At 31.0% G+C, this 5,695-nt stretch overlaps 1 long non-coding RNA gene across 2 annotated transcripts; it reads right to left on the bottom strand.

The window, feature by feature from the left end:
• Window positions 1–497: 497 nt before the first annotated feature.
• On the bottom strand, window positions 498–3,373 carry LOC139891853 (uncharacterized). Of its 2 annotated transcripts, none has more exons than XR_011773874.1 (4): window positions 3,092–3,373; window positions 2,202–2,405; window positions 783–1,318; window positions 498–706 (listed from the first exon to the last, which is right to left on the bottom strand). It is a non-coding gene; the product is annotated as an uncharacterized lncRNA (long non-coding RNA). The 2 variants fall into 2 exon arrangements; XR_011773875.1 differs by having other exon boundaries at window positions 3,110–3,373.
• Window positions 3,374–5,695: the final 2,322 nt, after the last annotated feature.

The raw sequence follows: 5,695 nt of genomic DNA, 5'->3' as shown, positions 1-5,695 counted from the left end.
ATGATCGTAAAAAAATGACAAAACAATATTCGATGATGAAGGGGTGATCATGATGCTAATGTAATGAAGATAATATTGATAAGATGATGATGGTGAAATTAATACGATAATAGTGAGCGATTATGATGAAGATAATGATAACAATGATGATATACGATAATGATACACGAGGGTATAAATCTTATCATTTTATTATTATTATTATTATTATTATTGTTGTTATTATTATTATTATTATTATTATTATTATTATTATTATTATTATTATTATTAATATAAATATTATTATTATTATTATTAAAATTATCAATTTTATTAAAATTACCATTTTTATTAATATTATTAAAAGTATTATTATTATTTTTATCATTACTAGCTTAATGCCCACGAATTCGCGGGACTATTTTATGAGACTAAACAAGTACTTAATGTGAAACATTATATTATTTGCGTGATTTTCAGTAACATACACAATCATAGAATATTGTTATATAGTTGTTGAGCAAATGATAACAAATAAACCCATAAATTCGAGTCTAAACATGCTTTATATATTATTCTTAAACTTAGATCTTGTTTCCCATAGGTTATATCACGCTTCCTATCTCTTGATATGTTGATGAATTGTAAAAATAGCGAACGCCGTTGGCTTTGGATATAATATTTTTTGGATTTGCGAAAACGTATTAGAACGTAACTTGTCAGCCTGCAATGTTGAAGGAAGAAATTATGATTAAGAAAAGTATTATTTAGGAGTTAAGATGGTAATCGTATTAAATTACCTCTGTTATATAGTTTTGCATAGTTTCCAGCGCAAACATTTTATTTTGATAATTCGACAAAGCTGCATCATCACCTTTATTAACGAAGGAGACTTTACTTGAGATGACGTCTTCATCTTTTATTGTAGCTTGTTTAAGTAATTGTATTTTTTCGGTTGATTGTTATACATTTCAACGTGGCTTAAAATTAGCTACAATAGTGCATTATAAATAAAGTCATATTGTATAGTATTTTTACGCTATAGATAATAAAAAATAAGAAATCATTGTAGAAGTTAAACCGTAAGGATATCGGATGGACGAATTCCACCAATCCACATAACACAAGGATAAAGCTTGTGGCATCCATGTGACATTGATTATAGAAATTACACGACTTTGCAGATACTTTCTTAAGCTGTAAGTGATTCCCAGAGATTTGTCAATGCAAGCACTCTTGTAAGGTAGCAATTAATTGTGAACACTGTCGTATCTTTTTGTCTTTCTGTCAGTATATCATGCATGTCCTTCACAGTCTTTTCACATAGCTGGTCGGCCTACATAAGAAATCGTTATGAAGTCATTGATTTTATTAAAATTGTTTTGCAAGTCATTATATTGCATATATAAATGGATTTTTTGTGAATACCTCTACATTAAAATCCAACAAACTCTAAACCCTAAACTATAAACCGTTCGTGTTAAAACTTAATCTAAACCCTAAACCTTAATTTCTAAACCCTAGTTTCTAAACACTAATTTCTAAACCCTAATTTTTAAACCCTTAAAAAACGAACGAAGAATAACATTCATCACGATGAATGTTATATGTTTCTTGACACGTTTTCTCGTCAAAATAATAGCATTTTTCACAAAGTCTCTTTTTTAAATGTTCATATTTTCACGTGATCTTAATGTTTGTAAAAAGAAATTAAAAAAAAAATAAAATACTTTCCCCTTTCTCAACTTGCCACTTCCCTCTGGATCCTCTCTCCCCCTCTCTCTCTCTCTCCCTCTCTCCCTCCCTCCCTTTCTCTCTCTCTCTCTCTCTCTCTCTCTCTCTATATATATATATATATATATATATATATATATATATATATATATATATATATATAACAACATTATTAATCCCATTCGGTAACCCATTATTCAGTCCCCACCAATTGTTTAAATTCCTCCACAATGGTGTTATACAACAGAAAGTGGTGAATAGATGATCACAATCTTCTACCTCCAACGGACACAAGCCACGCGGAACATTCACCCCTCTATCGACTAAATTGGAACGTATCGTAATTATATTAAGGTTCAACCTCCAAATATACACATTTAATTTAATTGAGAGACATGAAAGCCATTTAGGGGAGTTGACGTTTGAATCCAACGCAAGAATCCTACCATCAATTAATTTAGAAAGCGCATTAATAGTGAAAATACCTTTTCGGCCATGCTTCCAAACCCATCCGTCTGTTATATTTGAAGAAAGGTGTCCATGGCTTGCAAAGCTTCATTTAAACACAGCTGCTCATTTAATGATCTTCCCCTGATTCGAGACCTCCAGCTCCACAAACCTTTTAACCCGATGATGTCGCTGGTTACACGATCCGCCACCGTAACCCCTTTATTCGATGTGCGTAGCCACTGTATTAAGAAAAGTGGTCTCATTAGACAGCAATACAATATACACTGCAATGGACCAACATATACACAATATCTCGAATAGATAGTCTGTAAGCAATACAATATATACAAACTATGTATTGATAGCCTCCAAATTGCGTCAACAATGTTGATAAATTAATAAGTTACAAATTAAACAATGATTAGTAACCACCCAAATAAACGGGTTAAAACAGCCACACAAATGCAAACATATACTAACGACCCAAATATATGGGTTAAAATAGCCATACCATTATACCAACGCAGTTTATTAACAACCACAAACAAATTTAACATTAGATATTATTTGAATACTATACTAAAGCTAACTTAAAGTAGAATTAGAACTAACAAATAACCAGCTCAACTTTGTTATGATCTAGAAGTTTCGTACAACCTGTAGTAGCTACACACACAAAGTAATAATTCACAACATTACATTACGCGTAAGTAAGAATAAAATTTGAAAAACAAACAATTATAACTCAGTCATTTATAAAACTATTATAACCATGTAATTCAAATTCAAAAAGGCACAAATGACATTAAGGAACATGGATAAAGCTCATAAACATGACAAAATTCTCTTTTCATGATTATATTCATCAACAAACTATTAATATGAGTGCACTCGATAATCAAAAAGAGTAGTAATAGGAACAAACCAAGTATAAAGATATTACTTGAAGGAGAAAATGTGATCACGGTCATTGTCCGCATCGACGGCGGTGTTCGCATCATCTTAGTTACCGAACATATTAGATAGACTATTTTTCCTCCTATATCCATTGAAAACACCCACATACAATGCAATAACAAAATTAATGAGATTCTAGATATTCAACAAATCGAATTTCCGTTGTAGGTAGCAATAGGCCTGCTACAGAATCATATGAATCAAAAGCCCTAATTTGTGCTATATTTTATAAACCTAAAAGAAAAAAGGAAAACTGAAACAGTTACCGTTTGTATGATATGCGTGATTCAAGAAACGATTGCGATGAAGGAATTCTGCATTAGTTGGCCTATATAAATCGATCTCCGATGATACCCTTACATAATTTGTTTACAGCTTCATCTCCGATGCTTATACGGTAACGTTGAAAATCAACAGCTTAGCAAATTTGACGATTATTTCATCTATATCATGAACCAATTGATCTTCATGTTAAACATTTAAATGGATCGAAATTAGGGACGGAACCTTTAGAGTTGATTTTGATTATGGCCTATGATTTGAGAGAGCAAGTTTAGGTTTTTTTTTAGAGAATAACGTGAATGAATGAAACCGTAAACAACCCTTATTTTTTTTTTTTTTCTTTCATCCGTATTTGTACTATTTGGATGGGTATTTTAGTCTTTTTACTTCTAATCTGGAAGATTATGAGGTCATAATCATTACATGGCCTTTTTAATGGTTTAGATTTAGTGGTAGTTTATGAATGAATGGCTAGGATTAATTGTTAGAGATTTATATGACATATTTTTGTGTTTGTTATTATAAATAGAATAGATAAATAGAATAGATTATTATTATTATTACTATTATTATTATAAAATAATATAATTCTTAAATTTATCATCATTATTATTACTAATTTTCATATTAACAAATAAATATTATCTATATAAGAATATATTTACTACAAGTATCATAATATTACATATATAATTGTATACAAAGATATAAATCTTAATACATTATAATATATATATATATATATATATATATATATATATATATATATAAACCTAATTGATTAATATTAAATGTATTAATACATATACTTGTTATAGGTTCGTGAATCTGAGGCCAACCATACACTTGTTTAATGCCGTCATATGTATTTTTACTACAAAATACAATATTGTGAGTTTCATTTGCTCCCTTTTTAAATGCTTCTGCAACATATATTTTTGGGTTGAGAATACATGCACTGCTTTTATAAATGTTTGACGAAATAGACACAAGTACTTGAAACTACATTCTATGGTTGGATTATTAAATCGAATATCGCCCCTTCAAGTCTGGTAACCTAAGAATTAGGGAAATATCCCCTAATTGACGCGAATCCTAAAGATAGATCTATGGGCCTAACAAACCCCATTCTGGAATTTGGAATGCTTTAGTAGTTCGATTTAAATGGTGATTGCAATTGCCAATATTTATGGAATACTTGCGAGTATGCGTGAGATATTCTATATTGCATTATGTTAATGTCGGTTACCAGGTGTTCATCATACGAATGATTTTTATACACTTGCGAGTGTAATGTTATTTATGAAAAATGAGAATCTTGTGGTCTATTATATTATTGGTAATGATTGATTATGATAAACTAATGAACTCATCAACCTTTTGATTGACACTTTAAAGCATGTTTATTCTCAGGTATTAAAGAAATCTTCCGCTGTGCATTTGCTCATTTTAGAGATATGACTTGGAGTCATTCATGACATATTTCAAAAGACGTTGCATTCGAGTCATTGAGTTCAACAAGATTATTATTAAGTCAATTATAGATTGGATATATTCTGAAATGGTATGCATGCCTGTCCACTTTCGATGTGATGAAAGTTTGTCTTTTAAAAACGAATGCAATGTTTGTAAAATGTATCATATGGAGGTCAGAACCTCGCGATGTAATCAACTATTGTGAATCGTTTATAATCGATATGAACGGGGCATTTCAGTTGGTATCAGAGTGGTGGTCTTAGCGAACCAGGTCTTGTATTAGTGTGTCTAACTGATAGTTGTTTAGATGCATTAGTGGGTCTGGACTTCGACCGTGTCTGCATGTCAAAAGTTTTGCTTATCATTTCGTGTTGAAAATTACTTGCTTATCATCCTTAAAGTCTAGACACATCTTACTGCCTCTATTGCATAGATAGTGTATAGATAAATTCGTATCTTAGCGTATCTGTTACTGTAAACTTTGCCTGACAGCTTCCTAAAATTCCTCCGTAATCTACGGGATCTTCTGTACTATACATAAGTATTCTATGTAATTAGAATATCATCTGATATCGAAAAATTATTTCATATCGAAAACCCTTTATCTAACTATACAAGATGGAACTCGCAACTAGTTTAAATTCCTCGGCTTCCGACAGCTATTCCGATATGGATTTCCACTCGAGCTCCGAAAGCAGTGTAACTGGAATGGATCAACCAATCAGTCATCACCAATTCTGGATGAATTGGGGATGGGTTCGTAGTCGACTTAATCAATGGAGACGCGAAAAAGGCGAACCTTTTCACCAATCGA

The sequence above is a fragment of the Rutidosis leptorrhynchoides genome, chromosome 2 (genome assembly GCF_046630445.1).
Source record: "Rutidosis leptorrhynchoides isolate AG116_Rl617_1_P2 chromosome 2, CSIRO_AGI_Rlap_v1, whole genome shotgun sequence".
NCBI classification, from domain to species: Eukaryota; Viridiplantae; Streptophyta; class Magnoliopsida; order Asterales; family Asteraceae; genus Rutidosis; species Rutidosis leptorrhynchoides.
This window is presented reverse-complemented; position numbering and strand designations above follow the sequence as displayed.